The sequence below is a fragment of the Marmota monax genome, unplaced genomic scaffold (genome assembly GCF_021218885.2).
Source record: "Marmota monax isolate L192 unplaced genomic scaffold, Marmota_monax_Labrador192_F-V1.1 WCK01_AAM20220418_F8-fsc00096, whole genome shotgun sequence".
Lineage (NCBI taxonomy): Eukaryota > Metazoa > Chordata > Mammalia > Rodentia > Sciuridae > Marmota > Marmota monax.
In genome coordinates this window covers 1,399,610-1,422,349 of record NW_026695236.1, presented here as the reverse complement: position 1 = coordinate 1,422,349, position 22,740 = coordinate 1,399,610, and the positions used below count along the sequence as shown (strand labels likewise).

The 22,740-nt window shown below is 33.1% G+C and overlaps 1 protein-coding gene across 1 annotated transcript in view; it reads left to right on the top strand.

Annotated features, from left to right (window-relative positions):
- Positions 1-22,740, top strand: part of Tyr (tyrosinase) — a 99,237-nt gene that overhangs the window by 45,118 nt on the left and 31,379 nt on the right. The window lies entirely within an intron of this gene.

Here is a 22,740-nt window from a genome sequence, read left to right as displayed (position 1 = left end):
TTGCCTGGTTGTGACTTTAGTTCTCTGATGAAGCAAAATTTTTTAAAATTATCATATTTCTTATTGAATTAGGAATGATATTCTCTTACATTTTTATCTCCCAAGCAGAAGCAAATTTGAACCCTAAAAAATATTAATTTTCCCTTTCTTAGTTACAATGAATGATGCTAGAATTGCCTTGATTTTGTGGCAAGGTGGAAGTAGTCAAGCAAGTCATATATATATATATATTTTTCTTCAAGGGATTATATATATATATATATATATATATTACATATATAAAATATTATATATAGTATACTCTAAGGAGAAATGTGGTTTGCAGGGTCCTAGATCAGCATCAGGATAAGGAAAGCACTTGGATGTTGGAGGACTGGGAGATTATATATATATATCTTCAAGGTACAATGTAAGTAAGAAAGACAATAACTTATGCCTGCACAAGTGGCTATGGAATACTTGAAATGCTGACACTCAGAAATGCTTTTTTATTTTAATTTAAAATGTGATATGTGATTCTATTATTGGAAAACTTACAGATATGTTTAAGTAACTTGGATATGTGACTATATAATTTCATCTGGAAAATATATGAAATCAAATGTGCATCAATTATTTCTGATACTGAAATATGTCTTGAAAGTATACTCTAATTACTCAGTAATTTTTTTAATTCTAAAGAAAAGTTACATTTTCTCATATTTTATAAGTCAAGAAATTCTTTATTTTCATTGGTTTTACCAAAAATGAAACATGTGTATGTGTGTGCTCATGTATATTCTGTAATGGGATTCAATGAGAGAAACTACACCATTTATTTCAATGGAAACAATATAATATAAACAATAGGTTAAATCGATGTTATAAATTTAAGGGGAATGTGAAAGAAGAGAGGGATAGGAAATAGAGGAAGAAGCACTTCCCCTAGAGCTAGGGATAGAAAGAAAATAATAAGAGATATTAGAATCCAGTAGCTTAGGGAATGGCTTCACACACCTGGACTCAAGTTTTTGAGAAAAGGACACTATTTAGTTAGTAGTGATACCTCATGCTACCAATTGGTATTAGAGAAGGACAGGGACCTTTACAGGGCAGGGACCTCTGAGTCAATGGCTCTAATCAACCAGTACTGATGCTCTCAAACATTTAACAATGCTCCACACACCTAGATCACAGATTTCTAAGGGGGACATAGATCCTAAGGCCTGTTGAAACTGAGAGGGACGAATAATGCTGATTCTGGGAGTTCTGATAAAAAGCTAGAGGCTGGATTCTACTGCCCTTAGGGTAAAGAGTTTCTTATTCTCTTTTAGACTATGGGCAGTGTCTGTCAGGGATCAAGTAATGAAGGAGAAATGTGGTTTACAGAGTCCCAGATCAGCATCAGGATGAGGAATGCACTGGGATGTTGGAGGGCTGGGAGATAACCTGCTCAGTTCCCACTTTGCTGTACAGCATCGATACACATGGCTCCTTCTATATATGGTTAAGTTTGACATAGCAGCTATAAATAGCCTTGTTTTTTTTATTTCACAAAGATCTCTCATTTTCTTCCCAATATAGAAATAAGAAAATTACCTAAACCAATGGTATTCACTTCTGATAAACAGCTACACTATCCCTGTCCAGGAAATGTTAAATAAACTCTCAGGTTCTATCATAATCCATACTGAATATTCTTCATGCTAAAAAGCAAATTGTAAGAATAAATATCACTACTCATTCCTACATAAAAATGTATGAAAAATATTTTATTTAATGTATAAAATTCATGTATACTAAATATAATATATACACTAATTATATATATAATTATATATATACGATAATTATGTAATAGTACAAATATACAAATAAAGGATAGGGGAATAAATATGTATGGCTGATGCAGACCTTCTTTCTTATCAAATTATAAGCCATAATCATGGTTTATAATTCTTCCCATAGAATTCTACCCATAGGATATTCTTTTTGCCCTCACTGAGCATGTCTGCTGGCTAAAACTCTTTACCTAGTCAATGACCCAGACTTTCTTAGAAACTTTAAATTTAAAGAGATTTTGTCTTTCTTTGGTTACTGTGGTCTTCGATTAAATTGAAAATACAAATGCTAAGAAATCCCCAAAGGGTACTTTAAATTTCATGCATAGTCCTTCTTGCACTACTATGAATTAGTATATATTCCCAGATATATATTCAGAATCTATCAATTACATCAGTGCAGCACCCTGCTTCCATGTGTATGTGTGTGTGTTTATATATATGCACATACGTATATATAAGTGATATATATATATATATATATATATATATATATATATATGACACATATATGGGTATATGTATATGTATACACATACATTTTATACACACACACACACACACACACACACACACACTCAGTGGCATAAAATACCTGGAATGTCCTTCAATTTAACTTCCAATTCATTACAATATTTTAAGCATCATGATGGAAACAATTATTCTACTTTGGAAAAATACTACTCAGAAACTAGATTTCAAAATTATGTGAAAGGAAACAAATTATGAAATTATGTTATAAGAAATAATTGTGAAAGAATCTATTCCCACATTCACCTTGCTTCTAGCATATGGGATATTTTGGCTAGTAATTCAAAGCTTATATTGCCTCTGTAAGAAGAGACTTCCAACTCTCCACAAGGTTTTCTCCCCCTCAGTGTAACAATGAGACTGCAGTAGTCACCCCACTATTTTATTAGACCAATTGCTCTATTTATTTATTTATTTATTTATTTATATTTTTTTTTTAAATTTTTTTTTATTGGTTGTTCAAAACATTATAAAGCTCTTGACATATCATATTTCATACATTAGATTCAAGTTGGTTATGAACTCCCAATTTTACCCCAAATACAGATTGCAGAATCACATCGGTTACACATCCACATTTTTACATAATGCCCTATTAGTAACTGTTGTATTCTGCTACCTTTCCTATCCTCTACCATCCCCCCTCCCTCCCCTCCCATCTTCTCTCTCTACCCCATCCACTGTAATTCATATCTCTCCTTGTTTATTTTCCCATTCCCCTCACAACCTCTTATATGTAATTTTGTATAACAATGAGGGTCTCCCTCCATTACCATGCAATTTCCCTTTTCTCTCCCTTTCCATCCCACCTCATGTATCTGTTTAATGTTAGTCTTTTCTTCCTGCTCTTCCTCCCTGCTCTGTTCTTAGTTGCTCTCATTATATCAAAGAAGACATTTGGTATTTGTTTTTTAGGGATTGGCTAGCTTCACTAAGCATAATCTGCTCTAGTGCCATCCATTTCCCTGCAAATTCTATGATTTTGTCATTTTTTAGTGCTGCGTAATACTCCATGGTGTATAAATGCCACATTTTTTTTTATCCATTCATCTATTGAAGGGCATCTGGGTTGGTTCCACAGTCTAGCAATTGTGAATTGTGCTGCTATGAACATCGATGTAGCAGTATCCCTGTAGTACGCTCTTTTAAGGTCTTCAGGGAAAAGTCCAAGAAGGGCAATAGCTGGGTCAAATGGTGGTTCCATTCCCAGCTTTCCCAGGAGTCTCCATACTGTTTTCCAGATTGGCCGCACCAGTTTGCAGTCCCACCAGCAATGTACAAGAGTACCCTTTTCCCCACATCCTCTCCAGCACTTGTTGTTGTTTGACTTCATAATGGCTGCCAATCTTACTGGAGTGAGATGGTATCTTAGGGTGGTTTTGATTTGCATTTCTCTGACTGCTAGAGATGGTGAGCATTTTTTCATGTACCAATTGCTCTTAAAGGATGTAGTGTATAATAAGACCAGTGAATTTCATACTAAATAGAATATTTGTAAATTGTTTTTTGCTAGGAAATCAGTCTTGCTATCAGAAGCGACATTGAAAGAAATGATATAACAATAAATGAAGCATTCCATTGGCCCATGGGTGATAGGTGATGATGTCAGAGAGCATTACTGTCAAACAAATATATAAGTATAAAGACAATGCATCTATTTTGGTGAAAATAATTGTTGTAATTTTTTAAAGTGATTTTAATCCAGCATAATTAATGTACCAGATGGGTGACTGGTCCCTGATCTCCTCCCAGAGAACAATGTATTGTAAGAAACTGATGGTTATTTATAGTATTAAATTTGGCACTCCATAGTGGTGGTAGCTAGGTCAGCTTTTGTTAAGAGAAAAACTATATCATTAAAATCTATTCAGACACTAAAAAAAAAAACAGATCAGTGCTAATTTACTGTTTATATTTAAGTGTATGATATAAATATTTTAAAATTCACAATATCCATGCATTTTTAATAATTTTCTTTTATTTATTTCTTAATTTGTTTGCTATTTTAATAACAATTTCATGAAATGCTCCTCCCATATATTCTATGATACACATCATTAAAGGTGACACTTAAATTACTCTTTTTTTCATTTATTCACACTTAATAAATATTCACAATTTATGTTATTGTTTTTGTTTCGCACATTTATCTTTGACAAGATATTAACATATAGCTGATGGGAAATTTTCCTTATTATCAATCAAACTTTTAGCAAAGAAATTAATTTTCCTTTTTGCTTGCTTGAATATGAAAGCATTATTTTCTCTCTTCAGTGCTTTTAAGTTTCATGGGTCACAACTGCTCAAATTGTAAGTAGTTTAGGGAAAGATTTTTTTCATCTTTGTTCAGATGGATCTCATGTGAGAAGGTTCTTCACTTTTTACAATAGTGATCAGTATGCACCTGATTGCCACAATGATACACCTTCAAAATAATGAAAAGGCAAATAAATACATATTGTGGTATCAATTAGAGTAATTTCTATGGAATTTATTTGCACAATAGTACAATTTTACATTATTGAATTTTATGAGAAACAAATGTTTTACATCAATTTCCTAGTGCTTTGCCAGTCTTACTTAGTTCGAGATATTTAATTCATTGTGCTCAATATCTATCTCATTTTTAAATCATACCTAACAGAATAGGTTCTATATTGCTAAAGCATATGTCAGTACTTCTAGCATAAACCAATAGATTTTTAAAAATAACTATATGTAAGCCCCAGACACAGAGATGTTAAATTAACATATATGAAAGTATGGGCATTGGTATATTTTGAGGGGCATTGACTTTTGAACCCAGGACTTCACACATTCTAAACCAGCTCTCTACCACTCAGCTACATAGACATCCATATTTTAATGTATTTGAGAACCATTATATTTGTGCTTACAATGAGTAGGTCAAGAATTAATAACATTTATAACTATAGATGTGCTCAAAGTGGATTGTAAGAATAGGTACTCATTGACTTAGACCCTACTTCTAACCTGTTCTTTATGCAGCCAGATTTCTTACAAGCCTATCTGTCATTCTTATTCTCAAATTCTGCCATTTTGTGAGAAATATTTTAATATGCTATATATATATATTAATATATAGCATATTATATATATATATATATATATATATATATATTAATATGTTGCTAGTATTTTGCCCATATCAATATATCCCAAGAGGATTAACACTAAACTTGTGATGGAGAAGAGAATATCAAGTAAGTAGATTAAGTTAAACTATAATGATAGCCACCTGGTTGTCCCTGAATAATAGATCTCACGGTAAATTAGTACCTCCTTGGTACCATTTGGAAATAACAGCAAATGTGACTACACTGAAGTATGTAATAGAGTTAGATACTCAAAAGGAAATTTAGAAGAACCAAGGAATGAATATCCAAAGCCTGTGAGTTGAGCAAAACAAAGTTAAACATCTGACCCAATTGTTCCACTCCTAAGTTTATACCCAAAGGAGTTAAAATCAGCATATTACAGTGATACAGCTACATCAAACTTTATAGCAGCTCCACTCACAATAGCTAAACTATGGAAGCAACTTAGGTGCCCTTCAACAGGTTAATGGATGAAAAACAAAAAGTTATATATATGCACAATGGAATATTACTCAGCCTTAAAGAAGAAATTCATTGCCAGTAAATGGATGGAGCTGGAGACTATCATATTATTTCACTATAAGTGAAATAAGCCAATCCCAAAGAACCAAAGGCCAAATGTTTTCTCTGTTATGCAGATGCTAATTCACAATAAGTCAGAGGGGTTCTAGGGAAGAATAGAGGTACTTTGGATTAGACAGAGGGGAATAAAGGTAGGGAAGAGGGCTTGAGGTTAGGAAAGATATCAGAATTAATTGGACATTATTAGCCTATATGAATATACAACTACATGACCAGTGTGATTCTATATCATGAATAACCAGAAAAATGAGATCTTATACTCTATTTATATATGATGTGTCAAGATGCATTTTACTGTCATGCATAATGAATTAGAACAAATTTTAAAAATTAAAATTAAACCAGAGTTCATCACCTCCTTGAATGTCCATGTTTAGATCCCTGACTCCCTTGTCCAGGGCCTTACTTTACCTGAAACCAGGACAATGTTCTAGACTTACTCTGGGACACCATTCTTTCTTCTAAAACTGATATTCTACCAATTTCTTAGCACACCTGCTGCACAAGCCTCAACAAAAATTTTAGAAACACTTGAAACTTCTTTAAAAATATTTCCCTATATTGGACAAATTATATTATGTACTTGTACTATTATTATATTATGTACTTGTACTAATATGTAACAACAAATCCCACCATATGTACAACTATAATGCACCAATAAAAAATGTGGAAAAATATTTCCTTACTAGTACACTGAAACTCTCCTAATATTAATTCAAAATATTTCTCTATTATTTATTTATTTATGGAAACTGTGGGGTAATGATCACAATGGACTTTTGTTTAACTCCTGGCCTTGCCATTGACTGTTGATGTTAATTTTCACACATTACTTTCCACAACCTGTTTTCTCTATATCACAGAAAACTAATTATATCTATTTGTAGAGGTCTTTAAGGATTAAGAAAGGTCTTGCACAACATATGGCACATCATATGTTGCTAGTAGTTATTTTGATAGTAATTTTTGAGTAGTTTTTTGACTACTTTTACCTGTACATTCATAATCCTTTAAAAAAAAAAAAAAGGTTGAGGAAAAACAACAAATATAAACACTAAGGGAGCTCAGCTGTTAGACTTTCTAGACAGTTGTTAACAGCTCTTTTAAATATATGCAGTGAACTCAAATAAACACTATCCAAAGAACAAAAGAAAAGTATGAGAATGAGTCTCACTAAATAGAAATTACCAATAGATAAAGATTATTAGGAGGAAACAAAAAATTCAGAGTTAACAAAAACAATTAAAATCTTAGCATAGTGGTACATAGCTTTAAACCCAGCGACTCAAGAGGCTGAGGCAGTAGGATTGCAGTTTGAGGCCAGACTCAGTAACTTAGTGAGATCATGTCTTAAAATAAAAATAAAAATGGGCTGGGGTTGGAGCTCAGTGGCAAAGTGCCCTGGGTTCAATCTCCAGTACCAAAACAAAGCAAAAAACAAACAAACAAAACAAAACAAAAAGAACAAAGAACCTAAACTCAAATATTAATTAAAAGAATTCAACAGCAGATCTGAATCAGCCAAAGAAAGAATCATTAACTTTAAAATCATTCTATTGTAATCAACCAGTTCAAGGAACCAAAAAACTAATGAAAAAATTATCTGAACCTAAGAGGTTGGGGGACACCCTCAAGTACATCAATAGATACATAATAGTAATCCTAGAAAGACAGGATAAAGAGAAAGAAACAACGTAATATTGAGAAAGATGTAACCAAAGACTCTCCAAATTTGAAGAAAAACACTAATGTGCACATGTAAGAAGTTTAACAATTTCAAATTAGGATGTCAGTAGGTCTACAGACATTCATTTTAGTAAAAGTGCTGATGCTAAAGAAGAATGTCTTGAAAGAAACTAGAGAAAAGTAGACCATGCTGAACAGGGGAATTCTCAAAACCTTTGAGAGCTGGCTTGTTATCAGAAACTATGAAAGTCAGGGAAAAAAGAAAGAAAGTCAGAAAACAAAGGACTCTCATATTTAAAGTGCTGTAAGAAATTACTGTGAAACAAGAATTATATTTTTGGCAAAATTATCTATCAGAAATGAAAGAAAAATAAACGTTTCAGAATAATTGGGAAGCTAAGATATTGTAGTGCTAGTACACTTGTCTTCAACAATGTCAAGGGAGTGGTTCAGTCGGAAAAGAAAGGACACCAGTGACTCACATCCATGTGAAAACATAAAGAGCACTTGGAAAGACAACAACCAGTTCAATAAAACACAGTTCAGATGCACTTTCAACTTCAAACTTTTTTCTGTATGATTTGAAAGAAAAATTGCAAAATTAATAATTATGAATCTAGGTTGGTGGCCACACAGAAGTATACAAGTGCAACATGTGACAATAATGGCAAAAAGATGGGAGAGTGTTCTACAGGGGCAAATATTTTGAATAACATTAAAAGTAAGTTGGTATTGTTTTGAACTAGATTGCTATAAAATAGATATTATTTGTATTTTCCAGGGCAGCTACTGAGAAAACAACTCAAAATAATTTAGAAAAAAAATAAATGACAAGCTGTGTATTGGGGTGCACATCTGTAATCTCAGCAAGTGGGTGTGCTGAGACAGGAGGATTGCCTAGTCTGTGGCCAGCCATGGCAATTTTGCAAGACCATGTCTCAAAATAAAAATTTTGAAGATAACTATGGGTCAAGGAAAGAAAATTTCAGAACAATATCCCTGATGAACAGAGATGCAAACATTCTTAATAAAAATATTGGCAAATCACATATAAAAACATATTTAAAAGATGATGCATCATGATCAAGGAGGGTTCATCCCAGGGATACAAGGTTGGTTCAACATACATAACTCAAAAAACATAATACATCATATCAATAGACTTAAAGAAAAGAATCACATGATTATCTCAATAGAAGCAGAAAAAGTATTTCATAAAATACAGCATTCATTCGTGTTTGAAAAATTAGGGATAACAGGAAAATACCTCAATATTGTAAGAGTTATATATGTTAAACTGAAGGCCAACATTATTCTAAATGGAGAAAAACTGAAAGCATTCCTTCTAACAATTGGAATAAGATAAGGATGCTTTCTTTCACCACTTCTGTTGAACATTTTCCTTGAAACTCTAGCCAGAACAATTAAACAGAAGAAAGAAATTAAAGGGATAAGAATAAGAAAAGAAGAACTCAAACTATCTGTATTTTTTGATGACACAATTCTATAGTTAGAAGACCCAAAAAACTCCACCAGAAAACTTTCAGAACTCATACAAGAATTCAGCAAAGCAGGATATAAAATTAGCACCCATAAAACAATTGTGTTCCTACACATCAGTGATGTATCCTAAAAGAGAAATTAGAGAAGCTACCCCATTCACAATGGTCTTGAAAAAAAAGAAAATATGTGGGAATAAAGCTAACAAAAGAGGTGAAATCCTCTACAATGAAAACTACAGAACACTAAAGCAATAAATTGAAGAAGACCTTAGAAGATGTAAAGATCCCCCATGTTCTTGGATAGGCAAAATTAAATTATTAAAATGGCCATACTACCAAAAGCACTATACAGATTTACTGAAATTCCTATTAAAATTCCATTGATGATCTTCACAGAAATAGAAAAAGCAATCATGAAATTCATTTGGAAAAATAAGAGTTCTACAATTGCCAAAGCAATCCTCAGTGAGAAAATTGAAGCAAAAGACTTCACAATACCAGATCTTAAATTATACTACAGACAGAGCTATAGTAAGAAAAACAGCATGGTATTAGCACCAAAACAGACATGAAGACCAATGGTACAGAATAAAGACACAGAGCCAAACACATATAAATACAGTCATCTCATGCTAGACAAAGGTGCCATAAAAATACATTGGAGAAAAAATAATCTCTTCAACAAATGGTGCCAGGACAACTAGAAATTCATACATAGCAGAATTAAATTGAAATCCTATATCTCACTCTGCACAAAACTCAACTCAAAGTGAATCATGGACCTAGGCATTAGACCAGAGAACCTGCAACTACTAGCAGAAAATGTAGGTCAAACTTTCCATCATTTTGGTTTAGGAACTGACTTCCATAACAAGATTGGTAAAGTGCAAGAAGTAAAATCAAGAATCAATAAATGAGATGGACTCAAACTAAAAAGCTTCTTCTCAGCAAAGGAAACAATCAATAATGTCAAGAGAGAGCCTACAGAATGGGAGCAAAATTTTTCCACATGCTCAGATAGAGCACTAATCTCTAGGATATATAAAGAACTCAAAAAACTTAACACTCAAAAAACAAATAACCCAATCAATAAACGGGCAAAAAACTAAACAGACATTTCACAGAAGAAATATAATTGATCAACAATTATATGTAAAAATATTTAACACCTCTAGTAATTAGAGAAATGCAAATCAAAAATACAGGGAGTGAGATTTCATCTTACTCCAGTCAGAATGGCAAGTATCAAGAATACAAACAACAATAAATGTTGGCAAGGATGGGGGGGTATACTCATACATTGATGGTGAAACTTCAAATTGGTGAAATCATTATGGAAAGCAGTATGGCCATTCCTCAGAAAACTTGAAATGGAACCACCGTTTGACCCAGTTATCCTACTCCTTGGTTTATACGCAAAGAACTTAAAATCAGCATACTACATTTACAAAGCCACATCAATCTTTTTAGCAGCTCCACTCACAGTAGCTAAACTATAGAACCAACCTAGATGCTCTTCAACAAGTGAATGAGTAAAGAAAATGTCATATGTATATGTATAATATGTATATGTATATATATATATATATATATATATATATATATATATATATGTATATATATGTGCATGTATATAATAATTATATATTATAATATTACTCAGCCTTAAAGAATAATGAAATTTTGGCATTTGCCAGTAATGGATAGACCTGGAGACTGTCATGTAAGTGAAATAAGCCAATCACAAAAAAACAAAGGCCAAATGTTTTCTCTAATATGTGGTTGCTAACATACAATAAAGGGTTTGGGGAGAATAGAAGTACTTTTCATTATACAAAAGAGAAGGGAAAGGAGAGGGGAAGGGAATAGAAAATAGAGTAGAATGAATTGGACATAACTTTACTATGTTCATATATGAATACACAAACAGTGTAACTCCACATCATATAAAACCACAATAAAGGGAAGTTATACTCCATATGTTTGATATGTCAAAATACGTTCTATTTTCATGTATAATAAAAAGCACAAACACAATTTTTTTTAAAATGACACAAAGAGAATTAACTTGTGTACTCAGTAATAGCAAACAGACTAATTTACAAACTTATTTGAAATACATTTTTAATATCCTATTGAGATAACTATAGAGAATTATTTATAACCTAAATTATTACATAAATGTGTGATGGTAATTCTTATACTCAAAATTAGAATTTATATTGTAAATATTGATGTTGATATGAAATCTTAACACAAAATAAAGGTAGCAATCTACTCAGTTTAAAAAATGAGGGCCTGTGGGCCTGTGACTCAGTGGCAGAGGGACTCTGGATTCAATTCTAGTACCACAAAAAAAAAAAAAAAGAATGAAAGAAGGAAGGAAAGAAGGAGGTAACTAAAAAATCTGTACTTAGGACAAAAGCAAGCAGTAATGGAAAAATTGAGAAAACAAACAAAAAAAATAAATAAATAGAAAATAAAAAGCACACTGGCAGGAATAGTAATAGTGCTCCCTTATTAGCAATTATAGCTCATGTAAGTAGATTAATTTCTACAATACAAGGACATAAATCAGCTAAATGGAATATATGATGTGTACCACATATGTTAGACACAGAGATGTAGTAGGTTGAAATATAAGAAACGAAAAATTATTTAATGTATTCAAGGAGTTGAAAAGCTATGCTAAAATCAGACAAAATAGACTTCATGACAAAAATTCTTAATAAAGACAAAGAAAGACAACATATGGGAAATTAGAATATACTTTGAGGTGAAATTAAAATATACATATAGCTATAAGGAAGATAACTTATGGTTGTAAATGGTTGCATTTGAAAAGAAGGAATATCTCAAATTTGTAACCTAACCACCAACCTTAGAAATATGAAGAGAATATCAAACCCAAACAAGAAGGAAGAAATCATAAAAGTTAGAGGGAACGGAAACACAATAGAGAATAGAAAAAAACAACAGAGAAAATTAATGACATCAAAAGTTGACTATTTGTAAAGATGAATAAAAGTGACAACACTTTAAATGGGCAAGAAAAAAAGAAAGACTCAAATTACTAAAAATCAAAAATGAAAAGGGACATTACTACTTCCTATAGAGGAAAAATTATCCTTCAGTAATACTATGAACAATTTGGGGTCAATAAACTAAATAACCAGATAAAATGGATACATTCCCCCAAACTCACAAGTCATCAAAACAAACTCAAGAAGGAATAGGCAATCCAAACAGCATTATTACTAATAAAGATGTGGAGCTAGTTGTTTAAAAAAAAAACATAGAAATGAATTCCCAAGAGCAGATGACTTATATAACATTTTAAAAATAATAAAACCAAATCCTTTCAAGAAACAAAATAGGAGCGAATATTTACTAACTCACTCTGTGAGGCCAGTACTATCCTGGTAAGCAGTGCTAGCAATCACCTAAAGAGAAAACCACAGAATGATATCTCTTACAAACACAGATGAAAAACATTACCAATAAAATAAAGTCATCATCTATTATCTGTGGGGAATTGGTTGTAGAAATTTCTACAGATGCCAAAATTTGTGGCTGCCAAGTACCTTGTATAAAATGGCATAGTAATTGCATGTACCCTATGCACATCCTCCCATACCTTTTAAATCATCTCTAGATTACTTACGATATCTCATACAATGTAAATGTTTTAATAGTTATTAATGTATTGTTTAGGGAATAAGAATGTACATGTTCAGAAAATTTTACTTTTAATATTTTAATCCATATTTAGTTGAATTTATGAATGAAGAACCTCACATAAGGGGGCCAATGTAGTGGATAATAGAGCACAGCAGCATAAAAGGAAAAAAAAAAACAGTTTATGCCATGGTCAAGAGATGAAAGATAGATTCAACAGAGTAAGACAAATCAATGCAGTATGACATATTGATACAATAAATGGGGAAACACAACTGTTTATCTCCATAGAAGTAATAAAAAACAATACTTTTTCATGATTTAAAAAAAACACTCAAACTAGGAACATAAGAATTCTTTCTCAAATGGATAAAGACTACATAATAGCCACAATCACCATATACTTAATGGTTAAGATGCAAATTATCCCTTTAATATTAGAAAGAACACAAATATATGCTTGTTCTTTCACAGATTTTTTTATGGGGATGGGTATTAGGTATTGAACCTGGAACACTTTACCACTGTGCCACATCCCCAGCCCTTTATGTGTGTGTATGTGTGTGTGTGTGTGTGTATTTTGACACAGGGTCTTGCTATGTTGCTTATGGCCCCACAAAGTTGCTGAAACTGGCTTTGAATTTGTGATCCTCCTGCCTCAGCTTCTGGAGTTGCTGGGATTACAGGCATGAGCAACTGCACCTGACTTTCACCTTATTTAGCAATGTATTTAAAGTTCTATCCAGGGCCATTAGGCAATAAAGTAAAATAAAACCAAAAAAAAAAAAATTGTTCACACTGAAAAGAAAGAACTAAAACTATGTTTCTAAATGGCATTATTTTATATATTTAAGAATTTTTAAAGAAACTACAGAAGAAAGTCAAACTAATGAATGAGCTTGGCAAACTAGCAGAATAAAAAAAAATCAGTGCATAATGATCAGTTGTATTTCAATACACTGGCAATAGATAATCAGAAAACAATACTAAGAAAATAATTTACACTAGCATCAGAAAAAATAATATACTTAGGAATGATTTTAACCCAATAAATTTGCAAGCCTCAAACACTAAAAACCACAAAATAATACTGGAATATTTTTAGTTAAGCTCTAAAGAAATGGAAAGAAATCCCTTTGTTTTAGTCAGCTTTTTCATTGCTCTGATTAAAGAACATGACCAGAACAACTGTAGAGGAGAAAAAGTTAGAGGACTTACGGTCTCAGAGGTCTTAGTCCATAGAAGGCCAGCTCTACTCATCAGGGCTTGAGGTGAGGAAGAACATCATGGCAGAGAGTGTGGCAGAGGGAAGCAGCTCACATAATGATCAGAAGACAGAGAGATTCCACTAGCCAGATTTAAATGCTTACCTCAGCCACACCCCCCAATGAACCCTTCCTCCAGCCATATACCACCTGCCTCCAGTTATCACTCAGTTAATCCCTATCAGAGGATTAATTCACTGATTAGGTAAGGCTATAACCCAATGATTTCTCCTCCAAACCTCTTGCATTGTCTCACACTTAAAAGTTTGGGGGACACCTCACATCTGAACCATAGCATTTCACGTCTACCCCCAAAGCTCACACCCATCTAACAATGCACCATACATTTAGTCCATTCCCAAGAGTCCCCATATTCTCAACAGTTCCAAGGTTGCTCAAAGTTCAAGTCTGAAGTCTTCTCTGAGGCTCAAGGCTATCTCTCATTGTGAGCTCCTGAAAAATTAAAAGCAATTTATGAGTATTAAATATATAATGGTACAGAGTAAATATTTCCATATACAAAAAAGGGACACCGAGAGAAAGGATCAAAACAAAGCAAGAATGAAATTCAGCTGCGCAAAAAAGTCCTGTAGTTTCCTGTCAGTATCTTGAGCAAATGGTGTCGGGATATTCTCTCCAAAGAGCTTGTGCAGATCTGACCCTGTGAACTTGTTTGTTGCAGCCAAAGTGGCCTTTCTTTTAGTTTGTCTCTGCTCTATTCCTGTAGCTTTCCTAGGACAAGTCCCATGTTACTGCTATTTCTTAATCTCAGGGTTCTCCACTGCACCTTTGGCTTCCTCTTCACATCTCCACACCTTGCCCTCTCAGGGGCTGCCCACAGGAACTCTGACCCTAAGGCACTTTGCCTAGCCTCTTGTGCCTTTGTTTGAAATCTCAAAGTCTTCATGACTCCCTAACTCCAGCATCCTGCATTCCTGTACAACCAGAACACATGGTTGATGCCAATGTCTGCTGACATCTTCATCAGCAACAATGGCTGCATGAGCCTCTGAGTGCCTGTGTGGTTGAGTATGTTGAAAAAACTTCCTAGGCTCCCTTGTGCAAGAAGGGTACCCCACGTATCTCTTTTCAAGAGAATTTTCACTTTTACTCTCTTGAATCTGAGATGGGTGTGGTTTTCCCAGCTTCTGAGATGTCCTCAAGCCATCTTTCTCATTGTATCTGGCCAGAGTCTTTGTCTTTTCTTTAGTAGCCTTAATGTCTTTAACAATTGCAACTTCCATAGCCCCAGTTTTCCCAATTTTCCAGTCCAAGTTTTTCAAATCTTTCTGCTCTGCTTTCTGCTCCTGATTACAATAATAAATTTGGCTAAAAGCTGCCAGCAAAATCCATGCCACCACCTGAATGCTAAGCCTGAATGCTATGCTGCCTAGATATTTCTTATGCCAGATTAAAAAATCTATCACATTTAAAATCAGCTTCACAGAAAGTCTCAGGACAGGGCACAATGCGGACAAATTTTCATCCAGAACATAAGAGGAATGGCCCCTTGTCCAAATTCCAAGAGTCCTCCTCTGAAGCCTCATGACCCCTTTTTTCACTGTACATGGTCCTATTGGCATTCTGGTCTTCTAAGTAAAGCATCTCCAGCTTGTGCTTCTAAACGTTTCAAAAGTCTTCCAACCAAAGGTTAATCACAGCAACAGCCCATCCCCTGGTACCAATTTCTGTTTTAGTCAGATTTTTTCACTGCTATGACTAAAGGATCAGACCAGAACTACTATAGAGGAGGAAAAGTTTATTTGAGGACTCACGGTTTTAGAGGTGTCATAGAGGCTGGCTCCATTCCTCCTCCGGGCTTGAGGTGAGGCAGAACATCATGGTGGAATAGTGTGGCAGAGGGAAGTGGCTCACATGATGATCAGAAAATAGAGATACTCCACTCTCCAGCTACAAATATATATATATATATATATATATATATATATATATATATATATATATATATAATTGTATGTCATAAATATTCTTAGGCATGCATATATATATATATATATGTGAAAAAAAAATATATATATATATGTTTTTTTCCATAGGTAATAGTTGATAAAAATTTGGGACAAAACTCCTGACTCTTCTTGAAATGATGTAGATCAACTCTCTCTGTATTCTACCCTCTCTTATTCTTTATTTTCAGGAGTGGATCAGTAATCTTTCACCATTCTACAGATATTTTCTTAGCACAAGAAATATTTCTTTCATCTGTGTTATCTTCTCTCCCATAGTGAAGTTCAATCCAAAGAGAATGGTAGAGTTTTTTTTCTTTGCCCCAAAGTGGGAATTTACACTTTCCATCCAAAGTGACACCCAGATTACAAATTTTGAAAGGAATAATTTGTCAACTTTTTCCAATTAAAATGGAAGATTACAGGGATTAGGAAAAAAAGAACTTAGATATATAAATGGAGAGGTTAGCTACTAGAAATAAAATGATGAGTAGTTGGATGGGTATCTAACTGCTATTTTGGGCAAAACATGTAGAAACTAATCTTTTTTTAGGGCTCCATCTTTTCCTGTGCTCTTTCCTTATAGTAATCAGAATCATTTGTTGTGATTAAAATGTGAGGTTGTCAGGTCCAGTGGGATCTGCTTTCTGAAAGATATTTTGCTTCATCTTCTTTATTCATTGGACTGCACTTGAACACTTCATATTTTTCTCGTCTAAATTTTTAGTGATTTTAGTCTTATTACTGCATGAATTATTTGTATATTTGTGCTCCTATGCATCCATTATTGTATGTCATAAATATTCTTAGGCATGCATGAACAGTTGTTGTTCATTGGAAAGAAACCTTTTAGCTCAGGGTAAATTTTTCCTCCTCCAGATCATACTCCTAGTGTTGAAATATTTGTGACCTTATTTGCTTTCTTATCATATCTACAGAGATTAACTCTAACTTATTTTTACATTTAGAGTAAACTCTAGGTAGTTAGCCATACCATTTGCATTGGGACACTACTTCTAATCTCTCCAAAAACAATTTTATGCGGCACAACACTTCCATATAAATCTTTCTGTGCTCTGTTTTTGCACATCATCCCCCTTACCAAATGGCAACAGTGTCTCCCAATGTATACAGAACAAATTCAAACTCCTTTGGCTGACATTCATGGATTTTGCTGTTTTGTTCTTATCTGCCCACTTTTCACTTTTCCCTCTACTTCAAAAAAATCCATGTGCACCAAAATAAACTTTTTTTCTTATTATGTTCTGGAGTAGATGCAGAAACAGAGGATGTTCAGATCAGATATGTGTATGAATGAGTTGGCAAATGTCATATTAGTGATCTAGGATGATGAATGAATCTTATGACTTTTATCAACAGGAACTTTTAGAGCTACAAAGGAAGTAAAGAATATTCTAACTCCGGAAGTGGTGTACATTGACTAATGGAATTGTAACCTTTATGCAATTGTGAATGCAGGGAATGCAGGAATGTAGGTTATTGTGTGAAGAAATAATTCCATAATTCCTCTAAATACCCATAAAATATGCAAACTTCTTGCAAGACTGGGAGTATTAGAGTGTGTCTAAAGACCCATATACACAAATGAGAACAATATTCTTTTGTCAGGAGTAGAGATTTTATTACAAATAAAAGAATCCACCATCTGCATAGATATTAGATGAGCCTCTCACCATAATTCTCAGAAACAGGTGAAATCTACCACAATGGGTGAGAGAACCAAAGAGGATATCAATGTCATATTAAACACAGAAACTCAATATCCTAGGGATGTTCAGTGAATATGTTGGAAACCAGATAGCAGTGTTTGTTGTTTTTGATAGAAAGGTTGGTACATGAGTGTATCTATACTTCATGTGTCCACCTGGAACTTAATTTAATTCTTATTACCACTAATCGTGACCTTGATGCTTTAGCACTTGAAGATAATTTTCCATATCACATTCAGGCTCTATACCTTTTAATAAAAATATGAAATAATACAAATAATGAAAGATATGAAACTACATAAATTATCCAAGTGGTTTTTCTTTTTAAAAGTTTCTAAAGGGCAGAACTCTGCCTTTTGAAGCTTTTTATTTCGTACTTTGCCATACACGCTGCCTGTGCTTGCCTTGTGGGTAGATGCTCAATAACAACTTGCTGAACATATGTTTCCAAAAAGATACCTATTAAAGTCTCCTCTTGCTGTCAGAAAGATTCAGGAATGCCTTTGGGATAGCTAATTATCAAATATTTGTTGAATGTCAACTGTGTACATACTTTATTCTAGGTTCTACTATCATGGCAGCAAACAGATAAAGTTTTCATTTCTAATGCAAAAGATCACAGGATTTTTTGTTTGATTACTCAGAATCTCTTTTACAACATTTTTTTTTATTAAATTAAAAAATGTCCAAAGCACACAAGCAGTGTTTGTGTGTTTGTGTGCATGTATGTATTTAAAAATTACATAATTGGAAGCACTTGGTGTCTGTTTACTAATCTAAAAATTGAGAAAGTCAACTAAACTAGTACTTTTTTGTTTGCTTGATTATTTTTCTATGTATATTTTAATAGGAATAATTTTGTGAGCTAGTAATACTTGGAACTTCCTAGCCATTTAAACGTGGGTAAGCTTCTTAATCTACTCACCATTCAGTTTTCTAATCTATAAAATATGGATAAATAAAACACACGTTACACACACCTTATACAGACAAATAAAACACACCTTATTTTGAAGAGTAAGTGAGTACCTGGCATAGAGTGTTATATAAATCAGCTCTTATTTCTTCTACTATTACCACCATCTTACTTGTGGTTTTGTTGGAGAAATAAAAAAATTTGGTGATATATATCAAAATCCTTAGTTTAATACTAGATACATGACATTTACAAATAATTGGAAATTATTAATGAATCATCTAGTCATTTATCATTATTCTAGGGGTCTCAAAATGATCACTCTCATGAAGAATTGTAGAAAGAACATTATGAAAAGAACATTTTTTTCAATACATGGTGCTAGAAAAATGGGACATCACCATTCAGAAGAATCCTTGCTCTTGGAATGGGCAAGTACTTTTTGGATAAGACCAAAAAGCACATGAAACAAAAACAGTCAAATGGGATTACATCAAATTTTAAAACTTCTACACAGCAAAGGAAGCAACAGCATAAAGAAAACACTGATAATGAGAGAAAATTTTTACAAACTGTACATCTGACAAGGGATTAATATCCTGAATATGTTAAAAGCATAACTCAATAACTGAAAAGTTCAAATTTAAGATAGGCTAATGAACAGAATAGATAAGTCTCAAAAGAAAATATGCATGTGAATATCCCACAGATACATGAAAAAAATGTTCAACATCATTAAACATCAGAGATATGTAAATCAAAACTGTGGTATACCACCTCATATGTAATATGCAATATGCATGGCTATAAAAATTACTAAAGATAACAAGTGCTAGCCGGGACACGGAGGAAAAAAAAACCTTGCACACTGTTGGTGGGAATATAAGTTAATACAGTCATTATGGGAGACTATAGAGATTATTCAAAAATTATGGAACTACCACATGATCCAGAAATCCCACAACTGATATACATCCAAAGGAAATAAAAATCAGTATGTGAATGAACATATTCATTACAGTACTATTTTTTTTTACTTTATTCTAAATAGTTATATATGACAGCAGAATACAATTCAGTTCATATTACACAAATAGAGTACAATTTTTCATGTTGCTGGTTGAACACAAAGTAGAGTCACACCATTTGTGTTTTCATACATGTAGCTAGGGTAATGATGTCTGTCTCATTCCACCATGTTTTCTACCCCCATTCCTCTCCTCCCTCCCCTTTGACCTATCTAAATCTTGTCTATTCTTCTCATGCTCCCTTGGCCAGCCCATTCCCATTATGAATAAGCATCCTAATATCAGAGAAGACATTCGCCATTTGGTTTTTTGGGATTGGCTTACTTCACTTAGCATTCTCCAACTCCATAAATTTACCTGCAAATGCCATGATTTTATTATCTTGTTATGCTGAGAAATATTCCATTGTGTACATATACAACATTTTTTGTATCCATTCATCTACTGAAGGGTATCTAGGTTGGATCCACAATTTACCTATTGTGAATTGTGCTGCTAAAAACACTGATGTGGCTGTGTACCTATAGTATGCTGTTTTTACTGCTTTCCTGATTGGTTGCTGGAAACAACCTAAGTGTCCCATCAGTTGATGAATGGATAAAGGAACTGTGGCACATATAAATAATGGAATACTATTTATCCATAAAAACAATGAAATCATGTCATTTGTAGTAACTTGAATGAAACTAGAAATCCACATTGTTAATCCATAATGTTAAGTGAAATAAGTCAGGTACAGAAATACAGGTACCATAGAATCTCACTCATGTGTGGAATATAAAAGTTGATCTTATAGATAGAACAGGATTGCAATTGCCAGGAGCTGGTAAAAACAGGATGGGAAGGGCTGGGATATAGTGTACTGGTAGAGTGCTTCCCTAGCATTCCTGATGGCCTACATTTATTCCCTAATACTGAAAAAAATATAATATGAGAAAAGTACATGGAAAGGGTGATCAATGGTTATTAACTTAAAGTTATATAGGATCAAGAAGTGTTGGAATACAATTGTACAATATGGTGACTAGATAACAATTATGTACTGGATATTTGAAAAACTAGAAAAAAAGGAATGTGAAACTGTCATCACAAAGAAATGACAAATGTGTAAGGAGATGAATATGAATATGTTTAATTACATAATGTATACATGCATGAGACATTTCATGACCCCTCATTAATATGTACAACTTTTATGCATTTTAAAATTTAAAAATTAAAATAGATTAAAAAAAGACTAAATATAACAAGTACTGGCAAAGATGCAGAGAAATGGAAACACTTGCATACTGTTGGTAGAATTGTGAATTGGTATCGTCATGATGGAACATAGAGGTTCCTCAAAAAAATTAAAAATAGATGGACAGTATGATTCAGAGATCTTACTACTGGGTATATGCCCAAATAAAATAAAAGCAGTTTATTACAGAGACATCTGTACTGCCTTACCCATTGCAACATTGTTCACATTAACCAAAAAACAGAGCATCTAAAGGATCCATCAACTGAAGAATGGATAGAGAAAACATGGTACAAATATACCATGAAACATTGTTCAGCTATAAAAAGAATGAAATCCTGCAATTTGCAAGGACATGAATGAAACTGAAATTATTTAGTGAAATAAACCACCCTGAGAAAAACAAGTAATGCATGATCTCACTAATACGTGGAATATAAAAAAGCTAATCTCATATGAGCAGGGGTTGGTAGAAATCAGAAGTGGGAGAGGGAGGGGGAAATGTTGATTAATGAATAGGAAATTATAGTTAGACATAAATAAGAAGTTATGTGTGCTGTGGCATAGAAGAATAACTATTGATGACAATAATAAGTATTTCAAAAAGCTTAAAGAAAGGAGTTTGAATATTTCACCAAGAAGAAATTTTAAATGTTTGAAATGATAGAAATGTTTACCCTGATTTAAACATTATAGAATGTATACATGTATTGACACATCACATGGCATCCAATCAATATGTCAGTTTTTATGTATCACTTTAAAATATATTTAAATAAAATACATTTAAAACTTAAAAATATATTAGGAAGTACTAGAATTTTTTTATGTTAAATGAGAATTTTTGGAAGGAAGAGGGATAGCATAGCTATCTGTAGAAAGGTAATAATTGTTCCTTGTTATCCATTCAAACCTTGGTTCAGAACGCCTGTGGACACCAAAAGCCATAGAATCTGAAGTCCCTAATATAAAATGGCATTCTGTTTTCACATAATCTACACAATCCTCCTGTACACTTTAAATAATCTGTAATTACTTATAGTATTAATACAATGCAAATGCTATTTAAATACATTGGCTATACTGCATTGTTTAGAAAATAACAAGGAAAAAGTTCTGTACGTGTTTGGTACACATGTAATTTCTTCTTATTATTATTTCAATCTACATGTGATTGAATCCACAGATTCAAGAGAACTGGCAGACATGCAGGGCTCTAGTTATTTATCATATGTATAAGTTGCTTTATTGATTACTGGCCCCATAATCTTCAATAATTGGAAATAATACATCTTGATTTGTTATAAAATAAAATATATACATCCTTTTTAATTGTAGTTTTAAAAATCAAATCCAAATATTGTTACTCCTTATCTAAGTACTTAGCTAGGAATTTGACCCTCAGTCCAAACTCTTCTTCTTGAAACATAAAGGTTCTTCACAGTGTGACTCATCACACCTTTCTGGTCTCACTTCCCATTGATCCTGTACTACTCTACATTCCATTCCACACAAAACCATTTTTTATTTTTCCATTACAGAAGTGCCCAGGATACCAGGCCTTCTCCACAATTTACTCATCCCTCCCTATTTCTGCTGTGCAGCCTTCCTTGTCTTCCTCAGTTAGTTGTTCCTGCTATAGGCTTTATATACAGATCTTATATGCATCTCAT